The sequence below is a fragment of the Xylocopa sonorina genome, chromosome 5 (genome assembly GCF_050948175.1).
Source record: "Xylocopa sonorina isolate GNS202 chromosome 5, iyXylSono1_principal, whole genome shotgun sequence".
Taxonomy (NCBI): domain Eukaryota; kingdom Metazoa; phylum Arthropoda; class Insecta; order Hymenoptera; family Apidae; genus Xylocopa; species Xylocopa sonorina.
In genome coordinates, this window is record NC_135197.1 from 1,169,337 (window position 1) to 1,192,764 (window position 23,428).

At 38.2% G+C, this 23,428-nt stretch overlaps 1 protein-coding gene and 1 non-coding gene across 2 annotated transcripts in view; one reads left to right on the forward strand and one right to left on the reverse strand.

The window, feature by feature from the left end:
- The window catches only part of LOC143423858 (protein krasavietz-like), a 210,011-nt gene that overhangs the window by 113,038 nt on the left and 73,545 nt on the right, over positions 1-23,428 (forward strand). The gene's annotated exons all lie outside the window — the stretch shown is intronic.
- On the reverse strand, positions 2,485-2,556 carry Trnad-guc (transfer RNA aspartic acid (anticodon GUC)). Its single transcript has one exon. It is a non-coding gene; the product is annotated as a tRNA-Asp (tRNA).

Genomic DNA, 23,428 nt, shown 5'->3' on the forward strand with positions numbered 1-23,428 from the left:
CTTAAACTATGTGATTAGATAAAAGGCTCATACATCGAGCACGCGCAATCTTTACATTGGTTACATGCTTGCTACACTTAATGTTACAATTGTCATTGTTCTTAAGTAATATCACTTATATGCTAAATTTACATTATGTACAGAAATGGCATGAAAACTATACAAACGGTTGTAATATTAGGAAGGGTGCAGGGGTATATGAGGTTAATGGTTTACTATCGTTGTAAGGTTATGTATATTATTGCTTTTATAGCAGAAGGAGAACGGCAAAAATTTTATTACTCCCCGGCGGGGAATCGAACCCCGGTCTCCCGCGTGACAGGCGGGGATACTGACCACTTTTTTTTTTTTTTTTTTGTAAGCGTATGTTTATTATGCCAATAAATATTTATACAAGCGGTACAATAAACCTAAACATACAAAAAAAGGATTGCAGAATGTCTTAAACTATGTGATTAGATAATAGGCTCATACATCGAGCACGCGCAATCTTTACATTGGTTACATGCTTGCTACACTTAATGTTACAATTGTCATTGTTCTTAAGTAATATCACTTATATGCTAAATTTACATTATGTACAGAAATGGCATGAAAACTATACAAACGGTTGTAATATTAGGGAGGGTGCAGGGGTATATGAGGTTAATGGTTTACTATCGTTGTAAGGTTATGTATATTATTGCTTTTATAGCAGAAGGGGAACGGCAAAAATTTTATTACTCCCCGGCGGGGAATCGAACCCCGGTCTCCCGCGTGACAGGCGGGGATACTGACCACTTTTTTTTTTTTTTTGTAAGTGTATGTTTATTATGCCAATAAATATTTATACAAGCGGTACAATAAACCTAAACATACAAAAAAAGGATTGCAGAATGTCTTAAACTATGTGATTAGATAAAAGGCTCATACATCGAGCACGCGCAATCTTTACATTGGTTACATGCTTGCTACACTTAATGTTACAATTGTCATTGTTCTTAAGTAATATCACTTATATGCTAAATTTACATTATGTACAGAAATGGCATGAAAACTATACAAACGGTTGTAATATTAGGGAGGGTGCAGGGGTATATGAGGTTAATGGTTTACTATCGTTGTAAGGTTATGTATATTATTGCTTTTATAGCAGAAGGGGAACGGCAAAAATTTTATTACTCCCCGGCGGGGAATCGAACCCCGGTCTCCCGCGTGACAGGCGGGGATACTGACCACTTTTTTTTTTTTTTTTTTTTTTGTAAGCGTATGTTTATTATGCCAATAAATATTTATACAAGCGGTACAATAAACCTAAACATACAAAAAAAGGATTGCAGAATGTCTTAAACTATGTGATTAGATAAAAGGCTCATACATCGAGCACGCGCAATCTTTACATTGGTTACATGCTTGCTACACTTAATGTTACAATTGTCATTGTTCTTAAGTAATATCACTTATATGCTAAATTTACATTATGTACAGAAATGGCATGAAAACTATACAAACGGTTGTAATATTAGGAAGGGTGCAGGGGTATATGAGGTTAATGGTTTACTATCGTTGTAAGGTTATGTATATTATTGCTTTTATAGCAGAAGGAGAACGGCAAAAATTTTATTACTCCCCGGCGGGGAATCGAACCCCGGTCTCCCGCGTGACAGGCGGGGATACTGACCACTTTTTTTTTTTTTTTTTTGTAAGCGTATGTTTATTATGCCAATAAATATTTATACAAGCGGTACAATAAACCTAAACATACAAAAAAAGGATTGCAGAATGTCTTAAACTATGTGATTAGATAATAGGCTCATACATCGAGCACGCGCAATCTTTACATTGGTTACATGCTTGCTACACTTAATGTTACAATTGTCATTGTTCTTAAGTAATATCACTTATATGCTAAATTTACATTATGTACAGAAATGGCATGAAAACTATACAAACGGTTGTAATATTAGGGAGGGTGCAGGGGTATATGAGGTTAATGGTTTACTATCGTTGTAAGGTTATGTATATTATTGCTTTTATAGCAGAAGGGGAACGGCAAAAATTTTATTACTCCCCGGCGGGGAATCGAACCCCGGTCTCCCGCGTGACAGGCGGGGATACTGACCACTTTTTTTTTTTTTTTGTAAGTGTATGTTTATTATGCCAATAAATATTTATACAAGCGGTACAATAAACCTAAACATACAAAAAAAGGATTGCAGAATGTCTTAAACTATGTGATTAGATAAAAGGCTCATACATCGAGCACGCGCAATCTTTACATTGGTTACATGCTTGCTACACTTAATGTTACAATTGTCATTGTTCTTAAGTAATATCACTTATATGCTAAATTTACATTATGTACAGAAATGGCATGAAAACTATACAAACGGTTGTAATATTAGGGAGGGTGCAGGGGTATATGAGGTTAATGGTTTACTATCGTTGTAAGGTTATGTATATTATTGCTTTTATAGCAGAAGGGGAACGGCAAAAATTTTATTACTCCCCGGCGGGGAATCGAACCCCGGTCTCCCGCGTGACAGGCGGGGATACTGACCACTATACTACCGAGGAGTTAGACAATGGTTGGGTTTTATGATGTGTACTTAACAGAAATATTTTCTTTGGTTATAACCACCAATATTTATTTGGGTTTAGTCTATGTTTATCCTTTACATCTATTCTGGACAGCTTGCAATTAAATCTCATAATGGGATTGCTGGATTGGATGTTCCTATTGTAAGTGATTTTCTTTTCATACGTTTTTCTGTTTACGTGGTAAATGATTGGAATGTTATCCGCGTTCTGTATGTAACCTTCGCTGTCCAGGTAGATAAAGGATTCGGGTGGAGTGTATCCGGTTTCCATTGCCTTTGCAAAGTACAATGGATTTGGATACGTAGCACTGTAGATGAGGCTATTGGACGTTATATTATTGATATTTGACCAGTGGTTTCTTATAAGCTTTAATATGAACAAGTCTATCCTGATAAGTTTTGCTTCTTCGTAGAGTTTGCAGTTGCTGATCATTTTCTTGTAGTTGGATTCCGGTGATCTGTATTTGTTAAGGCAGGCTCTCAGGCATTTCCGCTCGAAGATTCGTAGCTTTTCCATGGTGCCTGCGCTAATGTTGAACCAGATGGGGCAGCCGTACGTCAGGATGGGTCTTACTAGTAGCTTGTAACAGAGAATTTTAACGCATTTATCGAGGTCTTTGGAATAAAAGAGTCTTTTGTGGATAATGAAGGCTTTTTGCGCTTTTTCTATTTGGATTAGGATATGGTCGTTGTAGTTTAATTTAAAATCTAAATGAAGGCCTAAGTAACGAACGATGTCTTTCCGTGGTATTTTGTTGTTCGTGTTACTATTGTCGCGAATGTGAAATTTCGAGGCGTATGTTCTTACGTCTTGGTTCGCGTCCGAGATTTTCGATATATATGGTCTGAACAAGATCGTTTCGCATTTATTTATATTTACTTTTAGTTTCCAGGTTTGGAAGTAATCCTGCAGCTTATTGAATATTTCTTGTAACTGAATCTGTAATTTTGAGACTTTATTATCGCGGATGTAAATTAGGAGATCGTCCGCGAATGCTATTGCCATTTTGTTATCGCCGTTATTTAGGCCGTATAATCTTAAAAGATCGCTTATGAATATATTAAACAAGACAGGAGAGTTCACCGTGCCTTGTTGTAGGCCATTGTCTATATTGAAGGCTCTACTTGACTTTTGTTGTCCGTTTGTTACGTAAAATTTTTTATCATGTAGCATGTTCCATAAAATTTTTATCAAATGAGTAGGAAAATCCTTCTTGAGGAGTTTGTAAAAGAGTCCATCCAGCCAGACTGTGTCAAATGCTTTTTCTAGATCTATCATCACTGCTCCGACGCAGTCGCCCGCGTTCCTGGCCCAGCAAATATCGGAGGTAAATTTCGTGATCGCGTGGACTGTGGAATGTTTATGTCGGAAACCGAATTGGCATTCAGGAATTATATCGCTCGCGTTGCTGAAGTTAACAATCGAATCGTTTACTATGGTTTCGAAGACTTTGCTAATGTTTGGAAGAAGACTGATCGGACGATAGTTATTAGGGTCACTACTGTCTTTTCCTTTCTTTTTGATTGTTATTAATTTGGCAGTCTTCCAAGCTGCCGGAAAATGTGCCGAATTTAGGCAATTGTTAAAAAGAATTGTATAATGGAGTATGTATTGTCGCGGTAAGTGTTTTAATACAATATTCGGAATTCCGTCAAAGCTTGCCGATTTTTTGTTATTTAAATTTCTGAAGGTGTTCTCTAGCTTAACAAATGAGGTGAAGAAGTTGGGAGGGATCGACTTCACGTTTGGGCAGTCTGCTACGTTTGAGTCTGTGAATGTACATACTGTAATGTTCTCGTCTCTGTCTCTTTGTATTTTTTGTCTCAGAGAATTTACTTTCTGTTGTATCAAGTTGGAGAGTTGTGGTTTTCCCATGTGTGCGTTTTGAGTGTGGACCGATTCGAAATGGGTGCCGAGAACGTCTAGCTTGTGAACTGTGTCTGTGATAAGAAGTCTGCCGTGTTCGATCGGTAGATTCTGTGGGCTGATTCTGGCTCTTCTCAGGAGATCTGTGTTGGAGGTGTGGATTTTCAGGATGTCTATTTCGTTGCTGTCTTTTGGTCTGAATATGCTATTTACGGACGGGAATAGTTCGCTGGGATTTTTGATGGAGATTTTACTAACCTTTCTTGACCAGTAATTACTTACTGACTCTTGAAAGGCTTTCTTAATCTCGTATCTAATTATTTTGAGTGTTTCTTTGTACATGCTAACTATGGAGTCGTAGGCTGAGGTATAATTCCGTGGGTCCGTCAATCTGTTAATCTGGGTGATTGTGTAACTTTTTTGTTTTCGGAGGTTTTTAATTTTAGGTGTAATGTATTTGTCTGTGGAGTTTTTGTCATGGTCTATTCGCGGGACAGTGGTTTCGATAGCCTGCAGGATGCTTTTGTTTAGTGTATCAATGTGATTATCAATTTCGTTTGTCGTTAAATTTCTGTTATTGGGGATAATCTGCTGGTCGTGGTTGATTAAAAAGTCATTAAATGTTGTCCAGTCAGTACTGCTGAAGTCATACTTGATTAGTGGGGTTGTCACGTCGAGTAGGAAATACTCTGTCGATGGTATAGATATGGTTAGTATGGAAGCTCTGTGGTCGCTGTCGTATTTGAAGGATTTAAGCAGGTTAGGCCCCTCCGTGTTGAGGAAGGAAATTCTATTATCAGCGAGGCACAGGTCTATGAATGCACCGCTTTTTGGATAGGAGGGGACTGCTGTTCTGTATAGTTCTATTTTATATGCGATTTGGTTTTCTAGGATCCATTTGTTCAGAGAGACCCCGCGTGCGTTATTAATTGAGTTTCCCCATGCATGATGTTTGGCGTTTAAATCGCCGGCTAGTATGTAGTAATTGTCCGGTTTGTTTAGTTCTAAAGTGTCGAAAAGTTCTTTTAGTTCCATCATAAATTCTTTTTTACAATTGCTAGTCGCGTATGCCGCTACTAGGTAAAGTTTGCGGTTGTTTTGAAATTTTAATTCTAATACGGTTGACTCGAAACAGGTACTGTTTTTGATGCAGTATGGCTGGATGTTTTTAAATTTAATGTCGTTGCGGATTAGTATTGCCGTGCCTCCTGCTTGTTTTGAGTTTACTCTATCTCTTCTAATCAAGCTATAATTGTTAAAACTAATTTTGTGTCTCGAATTTAGTTTTGTTTCTGATAACAAAACTACATCCGGTTTGTATTTAGTTAGACAATCCAGGAGAGTGACTCTTCTTTCATTCGTTATTATGGAGTTTACGTTAATTTGTATTATGTTGAGGTCGTGTAAAATCAATTTATTTGTTTGGTTTTGAGTTTGCGAATTGGAAGGCATTTTACCAGTTTATGTCGAGGGCTTCTGCGATAATATCTATTTTGTTCGCGTTTGTTGTGATACTTTCGGCTAATTTCGCGATTTGTGTGCTGATTGTGTGCGCAATAATTTTCTTTATTTCATCTAGGAGCGAGGGTTGATTTGTTGCGTTTGTGTTTGTATTTATGTTTATGGGTGTTTGTGTATTCGGTGTTTCCTGTCGTGCCGTAATTTGGACGGATGGTTTGTTTGATGTGACCGCGCTGTATGAGATATTAGATTTTACTATATTATTGTATGCAATGGCTTTTTTTTTCATTTGGTCAAGTTTTTGTTGATTCCTTTCCTCTATTTTTTGTTTTAATTCTTTTAACTTTGGGCATCCTCGATAGGAAGCAGGGTGTCCGTACTGTTTGCAATTGATACAATATGGCTCTGACGTTTCCCCGCCTTTTACGTCAGTGTCCATTTTACTAGATCGCGGGCATTCTCCTGGATTGTGCGACAGCTCGCATTTCACGCATCTATATTTTAGATTGCAGTTCAATGCAACATGTCCGATACGTTGGCATCTCTTACACTGTATTCGGTCTTTTTTAATTAATTTCTCCCATGTGACTAAGGAGTGTAGCACAGTTCTAATTTGTCTTAAATTGTTTATTTGACTATCCTGTGATATTTGTACTAGGTACATGGGCAGATTTTTCCCTTCGTTTCTCGATCGTTGCGTTGAAAATTTTTTTACTGCTAGGAATTTAATGTTTTCGATTTGTTTATCTTTTAGATTATCTAATACTATTTCGGGTTCGAAGTCGCCTTCTAGATTTTTTAATAACACAGTAACTGCTTTTTCCTCTTTTGGAGTGTATGTGAAATATTCAGTGTTAGAGGACTTTAATAGTGTACATACTTCTTTATATAATGTTAAATTTTCCGCGTATAAGAGATGCTTCGTATTGTTAATTTTCTTTATATGAAAATTTTTGTTAATTTTCGAAACTAATTCTATTGTTTTCCTGCTATTGTCATTATATATTACTATTGGGGGAGGTTTGACAGATTTTTTAATTGGATTGGTAACATTTACCTCATTTTCGAATTTGGGCCTTTTGCTCGTTTGCACTTGTTGGGGGTTGCTGGTTGCTGGGGCCTGTTTTGGCAGGGGGGCGGCCTTGGTTGTCCTGATCGGTGGAAATTCCGTTGTCGATGGTATCAATGATTGTGTAGCTAGGCTGCTCTTTCTTTTGGCTCCTGTCACAGCCGTCCATTGTTGTTGGTGTTTTTCCTGTTCTTTGTCAGTTGTTATGTTCTGATGCTTTTTGGGGCTGTCCTGCATCGGTAGATTTTTAGGTTGATCCGTTACTTCCTTCTTGGCTTCGTCGCTTGTTTTCCCTTTTTCTTCTGGGTGCTTCTTCATGTCTTCTATGGTTTTCTGTAGGTTTTCAATTATTTTTAAAAGTTCCTCGTACGAGGGCTTAACGTTTTCCTCCGTTTTTTGTGATGCTGTTGTTTTGGCTTTGTTTGCCCTCATTTTCATATTCTCCTCCGTCTTTCGCAAACTTCTGGTTATGTTTGTATTAGGCTTTGTAGATAGCCGTTTGGTATGGTGATTGTTTTTTAGCACTTTATTAACATACGTTAATAGGGGTGCGTTACTTTTTTCTAGCAAATTTCTTTGCTTGATAAGTGTTGCTATTGCATTGACGTTGGCACTTTTATTCTCTGTTGAGATTTGGTGACTGGGGGTTGGAGCCCCTTCTAAGATATTGTCTGTGTTTATTATGACACTGGTTTTTTGTCACTTTTTCTTCTCCTTGTGTTTATTTTATTTGACTGAAACACTGGGACTCACTGGGATTCCGTATCGAAGCGATGCGCAAACTGTCACTTGACTAGCACTGGCGTAGAACACTAAGGTTTCGGTAGCGCGGTCAAGAGCGTACGTCCGTCTCCTACGAAGGTCGAGGAACGAATGGGGGGATACTGACCACTATACTACCGAGGAGGAGATATGGTTCCAAAAGGAATTGGCCGCTCATAAACAAATACATTTGTTACTGTTTTATAATTTATTTTTTATTACTGATAGATTAAAATAGGTCCATTTCTGAATTAGACAAAGTTTAAAAACCAAAAAAGAAGGAGTTCAAGTTGGAAATATGGTGCGGGTATGCGGGCAATGAGATATAATACAACAAAAACTGATTAGAATACACTTACGGAAAATGGATCGCTTAAGAACGCTCGCTAAAAACTAAAAAAAGGGGGATACTGACCACTATACTACCGAGGAGTTAGACAATGGTTGGGTTTTATGATGTGTACTTAACAGAAATATTTTCTTTGGTTATAACCACCAATATTTATTTGGGTTTAGTCTATGTTTATCCTTTACATCTATTCTGGACAGCTTGCAATTAAATCTCATAATGGGATTGCTGGATTGGATGTTCCTATTGTAAGTGATTTTCTTTTCATACGTTTTTCTGTTTACGTGGTAAATGATTGGAATGTTATCCGCGTTCTGTATGTAACCTTCGCTGTCCAGGTAGATAAAGGATTCGGGTGGAGTGTATCCGGTTTCCATTGCCTTTGCAAAGTACAATGGATTTGGATACGTAGCACTGTAGATGAGGCTATTGGACGTTATATTATTGATATTTGACCAGTGGTTTCTTATAAGCTTTAATATGAACAAGTCTATCCTGATAAGTTTTGCTTCTTCGTAGAGTTTGCAGTTGCTGATCATTTTCTTGTAGTTGGATTCCGGTGATCTGTATTTGTTAAGGCAGGCTCTCAGGCATTTCCGCTCGAAGATTCGTAGCTTTTCCATGGTGCCTGCGCTAATGTTGAACCAGATGGGGCAGCCGTACGTCAGGATGGGTCTTACTAGTAGCTTGTAACAGAGAATTTTAACGCATTTATCGAGGTCTTTGGAATAAAAGAGTCTTTTGTGGATAATGAAGGCTTTTTGCGCTTTTTCTATTTGGATTAGGATATGGTCGTTGTAGTTTAATTTAAAATCTAAATGAAGGCCTAAGTAACGAACGATGTCTTTCCGTGGTATTTTGTTGTTCGTGTTACTATTGTCGCGAATGTGAAATTTCGAGGCGTATGTTCTTACGTCTTGGTTCGCGTCCGAGATTTTCGATATATATGGTCTGAACAAGATCGTTTCGCATTTATTTATATTTACTTTTAGTTTCCAGGTTTGGAAGTAATCCTGCAGCTTATTGAATATTTCTTGTAACTGAATCTGTAATTTTGAGACTTTATTATCGCGGATGTAAATTAGGAGATCGTCCGCGAATGCTATTGCCATTTTGTTATCGCCGTTATTTAGGCCGTATAATCTTAAAAGATCGCTTATGAATATATTAAACAAGACAGGAGAGTTCACCGTGCCTTGTTGTAGGCCATTGTCTATATTGAAGGCTCTACTTGACTTTTGTTGTCCGTTTGTTACGTAAAATTTTTTATCATGTAGCATGTTCCATAAAATTTTTATCAAATGAGTAGGAAAATCCTTCTTGAGGAGTTTGTAAAAGAGTCCATCCAGCCAGACTGTGTCAAATGCTTTTTCTAGATCTATCATCACTGCTCCGACGCAGTCGCCCGCGTTCCTGGCCCAGCAAATATCGGAGGTAAATTTCGTGATCGCGTGGACTGTGGAATGTTTATGTCGGAAACCGAATTGGCATTCAGGAATTATATCGCTCGCGTTGCTGAAGTTAACAATCGAATCGTTTACTATGGTTTCGAAGACTTTGCTAATGTTTGGGAGAAGACTGATCGGACGATAGCTATTAGGGTCACTACTGTCTTTTCCTTTCTTTTTGATTGTTATTAATTTGGCAGTCTTCCAAGCTGCCGGAAAATGTGCCGAATTTAGGCAATTGTTAAAAAGAATTGTATAATGGAGTATGTATTGTCGCGGTAAGTGTTTTAATACAATATTCGGAATTCCGTCAAAGCTTGCCGATTTTTTGTTATTTAAATTTCTGAAGGTGTTCTCTAGCTTAACAAATGAGGTGAAGAAGTTGGGAGGGATCGACTTCACGTTTGGGCAGTCTGCTACGTTTGAGTCTGTGAATGTACATACTGTAATGTTCTCGTCTCTGTCTCTTTGTATTTTTTGTCTCAGAGAATTTACTTTCTGTTGTATCAAGTTGGAGAGTTGTGGTTTTCCCATGTGTGCGTTTTGAGTGTGGACCGATTCGAAATGGGTGCCGAGAACGTCTAGCTTGTGAACTGTGTCTGTGATAAGAAGTCTGCCGTGTTCGATCGGTAGATTCTGTGGGCTGATTCTGGCTCTTCTCAGGAGATCTGTGTTGGAGGTGTGGATTTTCAGGATGTCTATTTCGTTGCTGTCTTTTGGTCTGAATATGCTATTTACGGACGGGAATAGTTCGCTGGGATTTTTGATGGAGATTTTACTAACCTTTCTTGACCAGTAATTACTTACTGACTCTTGAAAGGCTTTCTTAATCTCGTATCTAATTATTTTGAGTGTTTCTTTGTACATGCTAACTATGGAGTCGTAGGCTGAGGTATAATTCCGTGGGTTCGTCAATCTGTTAATCTGGGTGATTGTGTAACTTTTTTGTTTTCGGAGGTTTTTAATTTTAGGTGTAATGTATTTGTCTGTGGAGTTTTTGTCATGGTCTATTCGCGGGACAGTGGTTTCGATAGCCTGCAGGATGCTTTTGTTTAGTGTATCAATGTGATTATCAATTTCGTTTGTCGTTAAATTTCTGTTATTGGGGATAATCTGCTGGTCGTGGTTGGTTAAAAAGTCATTAAATGTTGTCCAGTCAGTACTGCTGAAGTCATACTTGATTAGTGGGGTTGACACGTCGAGTAGGAAATACTCTGTCGATGGTATAGATATGGTTAGTATGGAAGCTCTGTGGTCGCTGTCGTATTTGAAGGATTTAAGCAGGTTAGGCCCCTCCGTGTTGAGGAAGGAAATTCTATTATCAGCGAGGCACAGGTCTATGAATGCACCGCTTTTTGGATAGGAGGGGACTGCTGTTCTGTATAGTTCTATTTTATATGCGATTTGGTTTTCTAGGATCCATTTGTTCAGAGAGACCCCGCGTGCGTTATTAATTGAGTTTCCCCATGCATGATGTTTGGCGTTTAAATCGCCGGCTAGTATGTAGTAATTGTCCGGTTTGTTTAGTTCTAAGGTGTCGAAAAGTTCTTTTAGTTCCATCATAAATTCTTTTTTACAATTGCTAGTCGCGTATGCCGCTACTAGGTAAAGTTTGCGGTTGTTTTGAAATTTTAATTCTAATACGGTTGACTCGAAACAGGTACTGTTTTTGATGCAGTATGGCTGGATGTTTTTAAATTTGATGTCGTTGCGGATTAGTATTGCCGTGCCTCCTGCTTGTTTTGAGTTTACTCTATCTCTTCTAATCAAGCTATAATTGTTAAAACTAATTTTGTGTCTCGAATTTAGTTTTGTTTCTGATAACAAAACTACATCCGGTTTGTATTTAGTTAGACAATCCAGGAGAGTGACTCTTCTTTCATTCGTTATTATGGAGTTTACGTTAATTTGTATTATGTTGAGGTCGTGTAAAATCAATTTATTTGTTTGGTTTTGAGTTTGCGACTTGGAAGGCATTTTACCAGTTTATGTCGAGGGCTTCTGCGATAATATCTATTTTGTTCGCGTTTGTTGTGATACTTTCGGCTAATTTCGCGATTTGTGTGCTGATTGTGTGCGCAATAATTTTCTTTATTTCATCTAGGAGCGAGGGTTGATTTGTTGCGTTTGTGTTTGTATTTATGTTTATGGGTGTTTGTGTATTCGGTGTTTCCTGTCGTGCCGTAATTTGGACGGATGGTTTGTTTGATGTGACCGCGCTGTATGAGATATTAGATTTTACTATATTATTGTATGCAATGGCTTTTTTTTTCATTTGGTCAAGTTTTTGTTGATTCCTTTCCTCTATTTTTTGTTTTAATTCTTTTAACTTTGGGCATCCTCGATAGGAAGCAGGGTGTCCGTACTGTTTGCAATTGATACAATATGGCTCTGACGTTTCCCCGCCTTTTACGTCAGTGTCCATTTTACTAGATCGCGGGCATTCTCCTGGATTGTGCGACAGCTCGCATTTCACGCATCTATATTTTAGATTGCAGTTCAATGCAACATGTCCGATACGTTGGCATCTCTTACACTGTATTCGGTCTTTTTTAATTAATTTCTCCCATGTGACTAAGGAGTGTAGCACAGTTCTAATTTGTCTTAAATTGTTTATTTGACTATCCTGTGATATTTGTACTAGGTACATGGGCAGATTTTTCCCTTCGTTTCTCGATCGTTGCGTTGAAAATTTTTTTACTGCTAGGAATTTAATGTTTTCGATTTGTTTATCTTTTAGATTATCTAATACTATTTCGGGTTCGAAGTCGCCTTCTAGATTTTTTAATAATACAGTAACTGCTTTTTCCTCTTTTGGAGTGTATGTGAAATATTCAGTGTTAGAGGACTTTAATAGTGTACATACTTCTTTATATAATGTTAAATTTTCCGCGTATAAGAGATGCTTCGTATTGTTAATTTTCTTTATATGAAAATTTTTGTTAATTTTCGAAACTAATTCTATTGTTTTCCTGCTATTATCATTATATATTACTATTGGGGGAGGTTTGACAGATTTTTTAATTGGATTGGTAACATTTACCTCATTTTCGAATTTGGGCCTTTTGCTCGTTTGCACTTGTTGGGGGTTGCTGGTTGCTGGGGCCTGTTTTGGCAGGGGGGCGGCCTTGGTTGTCCTGATCGGTGGAAATTCCGTTGTCGATGGTATCGATGATTGTGTAGCTAGGCTGCTCTTTCTTTTGGCTCCTGTCACAGCCGTCCATTGTTGTTGGTGTTTTTCCTGTTCTTTGTCAGTTGTTATGTTCTGATGCTTTTTGGGGCTGTCCTGCATCGGTAGATTTTTAGCTTGATCCGTTACTTCCTTCTTGGCTTCGTCGCTTGTTTTCCCTTTTTCTTCTGGGTGCTTCTTCATGTCTTCTATGGTTTTCTGTAGGTTTTCAATTATTTTTAAAAGTTCCTCGTACGAGGGCTTAACGTTTTCCTCCGTTTTTTGTGATGCTGTTGTTTTGGCTTTGTTTGCCCTCATTTTCATATTCTCCTCCGTCTTTCGCAAACTTCTGGTTATATTTGTATTAGGCTTTGTAGATAGCCGTTTGGTATGGTGATTGTTTTTTAGCACTTTATTAACATACGTTAATAGGGGTGCGTTACTTTTTTCTAGCAAATTTCTTTGCTTGATAAGTGTTGCTATTGCATTGACGTTGGCACTTTTATTCTCTGTTGAGCTTTGGTGACTGGGGGTTGGAGCCCCTTCTAAGATATTGTCTGTGTTTATTATGACACTGGTTTTTTGTCACTTTTTCTTGTCCTTGTGTTTATTTTATTTGACTGAAACACTGGGACTCACTGGGATTCCGTATCGAAGCGATGCGCAAACTGTCACTTGACTAGCACTGGCGTAGAACACTAAGGTTTCGGTAGCGCGGTCAAGAGCGTACGTCCGTCTCCTACGAAGGTCGAGGAACGAATGGGCGGGATACTGACCACTATACTACCGAGGAGTTAGACAATGGTTCGGTTTTATGATGTGTACTTAACAGAAATATTTTCTTTGGTTATAACCACCAATATTTATTTGGGTTTAGTCTATGTTTATCCTTTACATCTATTCTGGACAGCTTGCAATTAAATCTCATAATGGGATTGCTGGATTGGATGTTCCTATTGTAAGTGATTTTCTTTTCATACGTTTTTCTGTTTACGTGGTAAATGATTGGAATGTTATCCGCGTTCTGTATGTAACCTTCGCTGTCCAGGTAGATAAAGGATTCGGGTGGAGTGTATCCGGTTTCCATTGCCTTTGCAAAGTACAATGGATTTGGATACGTAGCACTGTAGATGAGGCTATTGGACGTTATATTATTGATATTTGACCAGTGGTTTCTTATAAGCTTTAATATGAACAAGTCTATCCTGATAAGTTTTGCTTCTTCGTAGAGTTTGCAGTTGCTGATCATTTTCTTGTAGTTGGATTCCGGTGATCTGTATTTGTTAAGGCAGGCTCTCAGGCATTTCCGCTCGAAGATTCGTAGCTTTTCCATGGTGCCTGCGCTAATGTTGAACCAGATGGGGCAGCCGTACGTCAGGATGGGTCTTACTAGTAGCTTGTAACAGAGAATTTTAACGCATTTATCGAGGTCTTTGGAATAAAAGAGTCTTTTGTGGATAATGAAGGCTTTTTGCGCTTTTTCTATTTGGATTAGGATATGGTCGTTGTAGTTTAATTTAAAATCTAAATGAAGGCCTAAGTAACGAACGATGTCTTTCCGTGGTATTTTGTTGTTCGTGTTACTATTGTCGCGAATGTGAAATTTCGAGGCGTATGTTCTTACGTCTTGGTTCGCGTCCGAGATTTTCGATATATATGGTCTGAACAAGATCGTTTCGCATTTATTTATATTTACTTTTAGTTTCCAGGTTTGGAAGTAATCCTGCAGCTTATTGAATATTTCTTGTAACTGAATCTGTAATTTTGAGACTTTATTATCGCGGATGTAAATTAGGAGATCGTCCGCGAATGCTATTGCCATTTTGTTATCGCCGTTATTTAGGCCGTATAATCTTAAAAGATCGCTTATGAATATATTAAACAAGACAGGAGAGTTCACCGTGCCTTGTTGTAGGCCATTGTCTATATTGAAGGCTCTACTTGACTTTTGTTGTCCGTTTGTTACGTAAAATTTTTTATCATGTAGCATGTTCCATAAAATTTTTATCAAATGAGTAGGAAAATCCTTCTTGAGGAGTTTGTAAAAGAGTCCATCCAGCCAGACTGTGTCAAATGCTTTTTCTAGATCTATCATCACTGCTCCGACGCAGTCGCCCGCGTTCCTGGCCCAGCAAATATCGGAGGTAAATTTCGTGATCGCGTGGACTGTGGAATGTTTATGTCGGAAACCGAATTGGCATTCAGGAATTATATCGCTCGCGTTGCTGAAGTTAACAATCGAATCGTTTACTATGGTTTCGAAGACTTTGCTAATGTTTGGAAGAAGACTGATCGGACGATAGTTATTAGGGTCACTACTGTCTTTTCCTTTCTTTTTGATTGTTATTAATTTGGCAGTCTTCCAAGCTGCCGGAAAATGTGCCGAATTTAGGCAATTGTTAAAAAGAATTGTATAATGGAGTATGTATTGTCGCGGTAAGTGTTTTAATACAATATTCGGAATTCCGTCAAAGCTTGCCGATTTTTTGTTATTTAAATTTCTGAAGGTGTTCTCTAGCTTAACAAATGAGGTGAAGAAGTTGGGAGGGATCGACTTCACGTTTGGGCAGTCTGCTACGTTTGAGTCTGTGAATGTACATACTGTAATGTTCTCGTCTCTGTCTCTTTGTATTTTTTGTCTCAGAGAATTTACTTTCTGTTGTATCAAGTTGGAGAGTTGTGGTTTTCCCATGTGTGCGTTTTGAGTGTGGACCGATTCGAAATGGGTGCCGAGAACGTCTAGCTTGTGAACTGTGTCTGTGATAAGAAGTCTGCCGTGTTCGATCGGTAGATTCTGTGGGCTGATTCTGGCTCTTCTCAGGAGATCTGTGTTGGAGGTGTGGATTTTCAGGATGTCTATTTCGTTGCTGTCTTTTGGTCTGAATATGCTATTTACGGACGGGAATAGTTCGCTGGGATTTTTGATGGAGATTTTACTAACCTTTCTTGACCAGTAATTACTTACTGACTCTTGAAAGGCTTTCTTAATCTCGTATCTAATTATTTTGAGTGTTTCTTTGTACATGCTAACTATGGAGTCGTAGGCTGAGGTATAATTCCGTGGGTTCGTCAATCTGTTAATCTGGGTGATTGTGTAACTTTTTTGTTTTCGGAGGTTTTTAATTTTAGGTGTAATGTATTTGTCTGTGTAGTTTTTGTCATGGTCTATTCGCGGGACAGTGGTTTCGATAGCCTGCAGGATGCTTTTGTTTAGTGTATCAATGTGATTATCAATTTCGTTTGTCGTTAAATTTCTGTTATTGGGGATAATCTGCTGGTCGTGGTTGATTAAAAAGTCATTAAAAAAAAGTCATTAAATGTCCAGTCAGTACTGCTGAAGTCATACTTGATTAGTGGGGTTGTCACGTCGAGTAGGAAATACTCTGTCGATGGTATAGATATGGTTAGTATGGAAGCTCTGTGGTCGCTGTCGTATTTGAAGGATTTAAGCAGGTTAGGCCCCTCCGTGTTGAGGAAGGAAATTCTATTATCAGCGAGGCACAGGTCTATGAATGCACCGCTTTTTGGATAGGAGGGGACTGCTGTTCTGTATAGTTCTATTTTATATGCGATTTGGTTTTCTAGGATCCATTTGTTCAGAGAGACCCCGCGTGCGTTATTAATTGAGTTTCCCCATGCATGATGTTTGGCGTTTAAATCGCCGGCTAGTATGTAGTAATTGTCCGCTTTGTTTAGTTCTAAGGTGTCGAAAAGTTCTTTTAGTTCCATCATAAATTCTTTTTTACAATTGCTAGTCGCGTATGCCGCTACTAGGTAAAGTTTGCGGTTGTTTTGAAATTTTAATTCTAATACGGTTGACTCGAAACAGGTACTGTTTTTGATGCAGTATGGCTGGATGTTTTTAAATTTGATGTCGTTGCGGATTAGTATTGCCGTGCCTCCTGCTTGTTTTGAGTTTTCTCTATCTCTTCTAATCAAGCTATAATTGTTAAAACTAATTTTGTGTCTCGAATTTAGTTTTGTTTCTGATAACAAAACTACATCCGGTTTGTATTTAGTTAGACAATCCAGGAGAGTGACTCTTCTTTCATTCGTTATTATGGAGTTTACGTTAATTTGTATTATGTTGAGGTCGTGTAAAATCAATTTATTTGTTTGGTTTTGAGTTTGCGAATTGGAAGGCATTTTACCAGTTTATGTCGAGGGCTTCTGCGATAATATCTATTTTGTTCGCGTTTGTTGTGATACTTTCGGCTAATTTCGCGATTTGTGTGCTGATTGTGTGCGCAATAATTTTCTTTATTTCGTCTAAGAGCGAGGGTTGATTTGTCGCGTTTGTGTTTGTATTTGTGTTTATGGGTGTTTGTGTATTCGGTGTTTCCTGTCGTGCCGTAATTTGGACGGATGGTTTGTTTGATGTGACCGCGCTGTATGAGATATTAGATTTTACTATATTATTGTATGCAATGGCTTTTTTTTTCATTTGGTCAAGTTTTTGTTGATTCCTTTCCTCTATTTTTTGTTTTAATTCTTTTAACTTTGGGCATCCTCGATAGAAAGCAGGGTGTCCGTACTGTTTGCAATTGATACAATATGGCTCTGACGTTTCCCCTCCTTTTACGTCAGTGTCCATTTTACTAGATCGCGGGCATTCTCCTGGATTGTGCGACAGCTCGCATTTCACGCATCTATATTTTAGATTGCAGTTCAATGCAACATGTCCGATACGTTGGCATCTCTTACACTGTATTCGGTCTTTTTTAATTAATTTCTCCCATGTGACTAAGGAGTGTAGCACAGTTCTAATTTGTCTTAAATTGTTTATTTGACTATCCTGTGATATTTGTACTAGGTACATGGGCAGATTTTTCCCTTCGTTTCTCGATCGTTGCGTTGAAAATTTTTTTACTGCTAGGAATTTAATGTTTTCGATTTGTTTATCTTTTAGATTATCTAATACTATTTCGGGTTCGAAGTCGCCTTCTAGATTTTTTAATAATACAGTAACTGCTTTTTCCTCTTTTGGAGTGTATGTGAAATATTCAGTGTTAGAGGACTTTAATAGTGTACATACTTCTTTATATAATGTTAAATTTTCCGCGTATAAGAGATGCTTCGTATTGTTAATTTTCTTTATATGAAAATTTTTGTTAATTTTCGAAACTAATTCTATTGTTTTCCTGCTATTATCATTATATATTACTATTGGGGGAGGTTTGACAGATTTTTTAATTGGATTGGTAACATTTACCTCATTTTCGAATTTGGGCCTTTTGCTCGTTTGCACTTGTTGGGGGTTGCTGGTTGCTGGGGCCTGTTTTGGCAGGGGGGCGGCCTTGGTTGTCCTGATCGGTGGAAATTCCGTTGTCGATGGTATCGATGATTGTGTAGCTAGGCTGCTCTTTCTTTTGGCTCCTGTCACAGCCGTCCATTGTTGTTGGTGTTTTTCCTGTTCTTTGTCAGTTGTTATGTTCTGATGCTTTTTGGGGCTGTCCTGCATCGGTAGATTTTTAGCTTGATCCGTTACTTCCTTCTTGGCTTCGTCGCTTGTTTTCCCTTTTTCTTCTGGGTGCTTCTTCATGTCTTCTATGGTTTTCTGTAGGTTTTCAATTATTTTTAAAAGTTCCTCGTACGAGGGCTTAACGTTTTCCTCCGTTTTTTGTGATGCTGTTGTTTTGGCTTTGTTTGCCCTCATTTTCATATTCGCCTCCGTCTTTCGCAAACTTCTGGTTATATTTGTATTAGGCTTTGTAGATAGCCGTTTGGTATGGTGATTGTTTTTTAGCACTTTATTAACATACGTTAATAGGGGTGCGTTACTTTTTTCTAGCAAATTTCTTTGCTTGATAAGTGTTGCTATTGCATTGATGTTGGCACTTTTATTCTCTGTTGAGATTTGGTGATTGGGGGTTGGAGCCCCTTCTAAGATATTGTCTGTGTTTATTATGACACTGGTTTTTTGTCACTTTTTCTTCTCCTTGTGTTTATTTTATTTGACTGAAACACTGGGACTCACTGGGATTCCGTATCGAAGCGATGCGCAAACTGTCACTTGACTAGCACTGGCGTAGAACACTAAGGTTTCGGTAGCGCGGTCAAGAGCGTACGTCCGTCTCCTACGAAGGTCGAGGAACGAATGGGATACTGACCACTATACTACCGAGGAGTTAGACAATGGTTCGGTTTTATGATGTGTACTTAACAGAAATATTTTCTTTGGTTATAACCACCAATATTTATTTGGGTTTAGTCTATGTTTATCCTTTACATCTATTCTGGACAGCTTGCAATTAAATCTCATAATGGGATTGCTGGATTGGATGTTCCTATTGTAAGTGATTTTCTTTTCATACGTTTTTCTGTTTACGTGGTAAATGATTGGAATGTTATCCGCGTTCTGTATGTAACCTTCGCTGTCCAGGTAGATAAAGGATTCGGGTGGAGTGTATCCGGTTTCCATTGCCTTTGCAAAGTACAATGGATTTGGATACGTAGCACTGTAGATGAGGCTATTGGACGTTATATTATTGATATTTGACCAGTGGTTTCTTATAAGCTTTAATATGAACAAGTCTATCCTGATAAGTTTTGCTTCTTCGTAGAGTTTGCAGTTGCTGATCATTTTCTTGTAGTTGGATTCCGGTGATCTGTATTTGTTAAGGCAGGTTCTCAGGCATTTCCGCTCGAAGATTCGTAGCTTTTCCATGGTGCCTGCGCTAATGTTGAACCAGATGGGGCAGCCGTACGTCAGGATGGGTCTTACTAGTAGCTTGTAACAGAGAATTTTAACGCATTTATCGAGGTCTTTGGAATAAAAGAGTCTTTTGTGGATAATGAAGGCTTTTTGCGCTTTTTCTATTTGGATTAGGATATGGTCGTTGTAGTTTAATTTAAAATCTAAATGAAGGCCTAAGTAACGAACGATGTCTTTCCGTGGTATTTTGTTGTTCGTGTTACTATTGTCGCGAATGTGAAATTTCGAGGCGTATGTTCTTACGTCTTGGTTCGCGTCCGAGATTTTCGATATATATGGTCTGAACAAGATCGTTTCGCATTTATTTATATTTACTCTTAGTTTCCAGGTTTGGAAGTAATCCTGCAGCTTATTGAATATTTCTTGTAACTGAATCTGTAATTTTGAGACTTTATTATCGCGGATGTAAATTAGGAGATCGTCCGCGAATGCTATTGCCATTTTGTTATCGCCGTTATTTAGGCCGTATAATCTTAAAAGATCGCTTATGAATATATTAAACAAGACAGGAGAGTTCACCGTGCCTTGTTGTAGGCCATTGTCTATATTGAAGGCTCTACTTGACTTTTGTTGTCCGTTTGTTACGTAAAATTTTTTATCATGTAGCATGTTCCATAAAATTTTTATCAAATGAGTAGGAAAATCCTTCTTGAGGAGTTTGTAAAAGAGTCCATCCAGCCAGACTGTGTCAAATGCTTTTTCTAGATCTATCATCACTGCTCCGACACAGTCGCCCGCGTTCCTGGCCCAGCAAATATCGGAGGTAAATTTCGTGATCGCGTGGACTGTGGAATGTTTATGTCGGAAACCGAATTGGCATTCAGGAATTATATCGCTCGCGTTGCTGAAGTTAACAATCGAATCGTTTACTATGGTTTCGAAGACTTTGCTAATGTTTGGGAGAAGACTGATCGGACGATAGCTATTAGGGTCACTACTGTCTTTTCCTTTCTTTTTGATTGTTATTAATTTGGCAGTCTTCCAAGCTGCCGGAAAATGTGCCGAATTTAGGCAATTGTTAAAAAGAATTGTATAATGGAGTATGTATTGTCGCGGTAAGTGTTTTAATGCAATATTCGGAATTCCGTCAAAGCTTGCCGATTTTTTGTTATTTAAATTTCTGAAGGTGTTCTCTAGCTTAACAAATGAGGTGAAGAAGTTGGGAGGGATCGACTTCACGTTTGGGCAGTCTGCTACGTTTGAGTCTGTGAATGTACATACTGTAATGTTCTCGTCTCTGTCTCTTTGTATTTTTTGTCTCAGAGAATTTACTTTCTGTTGTATCAAGTTGGAGAGTTGTGGTTTTCCCATGTGTGCGTTTTGAGTGTGGACCGATTCGAAATGGGTGCCGAGAACGTCTAGCTTGTGAACTGTGTCTGTGATAAGAAGTCTGCCGTGTTCGATCGGTAGATTCTGTGGGCTGATTCTGGCTCTTCTCAGGAGATCTGTGTTGGAGGTGTGGATTTTCAGGATGTCTATTTCGTTGCTGTCTTTTGGTCTGAATATGCTATTTACGGACGGGAATAGTTCGCTGGGATTTTTGATGGAGATTTTACTAACCTTTCTTGACCAGTAATTACTTACTGACTCTTGAAAGGCTTTCTTAATCTCGTATCTAATTATTTTGAGTGTTTCTTTGTACATGCTAACTATGGAGTCGTAGGCTGAGGTATAATTCCGTGGGTTCGTCAATCTGTTAATCTGGGTGATTGTGTAACTTTTTTGTTTTCGGAGGTTTTTAATTTTAGGTGTAATGTATTTGTCTGTGTAGTTTTTGTCATGGTCTATTCGCGGGACAGTGGTTTCGATAGCCTGCAGGATGCTTTTGTTTAGTGTATCAATGTGATTATCAATTTCGTTTGTCGTTAAATTTCTGTTATTGGGGATAATCTGCTGGTCGTGGTTGATTAAATAGTCATTAAATGTTGTCCAGTCAGTACTGCTGAAGTCATACTTGATTAGTGGGGTTGTCTCGTCGAGTAGGAAATACTCTGTCGATGGTATAGCTATGGTTAGTATGGAAGCTCTGTGGTCGCTGTCGTATTTGAAGGATTTAAGCAGGTTAGGCCCCTCCGTGTTGAGGAAGGAAATTCTATTATCAGCGAGGCACAGGTCTATGAATGCACCGCTTTTTGGATAGGAGGGGACTGCTGTTCTGTATAGTTCTATTTTATATGCGATTTGATTTTCTAGGATCCATTTGTTCAGAGAGACCCCGCGTGCGTTATTAATTGAGTTTCCCCATGCATGATGTTTGGCGTTTAAATCGCCGGCTAGTATGTAGTAATTGTCCGGTTTGTTTAGTTCTAAGGTGTCGAAAAGTTCTTTTAGTTCCATCATAAATTCTTTTTTACAATTGCTAGTCGCGTATGCCGCTACTAGGTAAAGTTTGCGGTTGTTTTGAAATTTTAATTCTAATACGGTGGACTCGAAACAGGTACTGTTTTTGATGCAGTATGGCTGGATGTTTTTAAATTTGATGTCGTTGCGGATTAGTATTGCCGTGCCTCCTGCTTGTTTTGAGTTTACTCTATCTCTTCTAATCAAGCTATAATTGTTAAAACTAATTTTGTGTCTCGAATTTAGTTTTGTTTCTGATAACAAAACTACATCCGGTTTGTATTTAGTTAGACAATCCAGGAGGGTGACTCTTCTTTCATTCGTTATTATGGAGTTTACGTTAATTTGTATTATGTTGAGGTCGTGTAAAATCAATTTATTTGTTTGGTTTTGAGTTTGCGAATTGGAAGGCATTTTACCAGTTTATGTCGAGGGCTTCTGCGATAATATCTATTTTGTTCGCGTTTGTTGTGATACTTTACCGGCTAATTTCGCGATTTGTGTGCTGATTGTGTGCGCAATAATTTTCTTTATTTCGTCTAAGAGCGAGGGTTGATTTGTCGCGTTTGTGTTTGTATTTGTGTTTATGGGTGTTTGTGTATTCGGTGTTTCCTGTCGTGCCGTAATTTGGACGGATGGTTTGTTTGATGTGACCGCGCTGTATGAGATATTAGATTTTACTATATTATTGTATGCAATGGCTTTTTTTTTCATTTGGTCAAGTTTTTGTTGATTCCTTTCCTCTATTTTTTGTTTTAATTCTTTTAACTTTGGGCATCCTCGATAGGAAGCAGGGTGTCCGTACTGTTTGCAATTGATACAATATGGCTCTGACGTTTCCCCTCCTTTTACGTCAGTGTCCATTTTACTAGATCGCGGGCATTCTCCTGGATTGTGCGACAGCTCGCATTTCACGCATCTATATTTTAGATTGCAGTTCAATGCAACATGTCCGATACGTTGGCATCTCTTACACTGTATTCGGTCTTTTTTAATTAATTTCTCCCATGTGACTAAGGAGTGTAGCTCAGTTCTAATTTGTCTTAAATTGTTTATTTGACTATCCTGTGATATTTGTACTAGGTACATGGGCAGATTTTTCCCTTCGTTTCTCGATCGTTGCGTTGAAAATTTTTTTACTGCTAGGAATTTAATGTTTTCGATTTGTTTATCTTTTAGATTATCTAATACTATTTCGGGTTCGAAGTCGCCTTCTAGATTTTTTAATAATACAGTAACTGCTTTTTCCTCTTTTGGAGTGTATGTGAAATATTCAGTGTTAGAGGACTTTAATAGTGTACATACTTCTTTATATAATGTTAAATTTTCCGCGTATAAGAGATGCTTCGTATTGTTAATTTTCTTTATATGAAAATTTTTGTTAATTTTCGAAACTAATTCTATTGTTTTCCTGCTATTATCATTATATATTACTATTGGGGGAGGTTTGACAGATTTTTTAATTGGATTGGTAACATTTACCTCATTTTCGAATTTGGGCCTTTTGCTCGTTTGCACTTGTTGGGGGTTGCTGGTTGCTGGGGCCTGTTTTGGCAGGGGGGCGGCCTTGGTTGTCCTGATCGGTGGAAATTCCGTTGTCGATGGTATCGATGATTGTGTAGCTAGGCTGCTCTTTCTTTTGGCTCCTGTCACAGCCGTCCATTGTTGT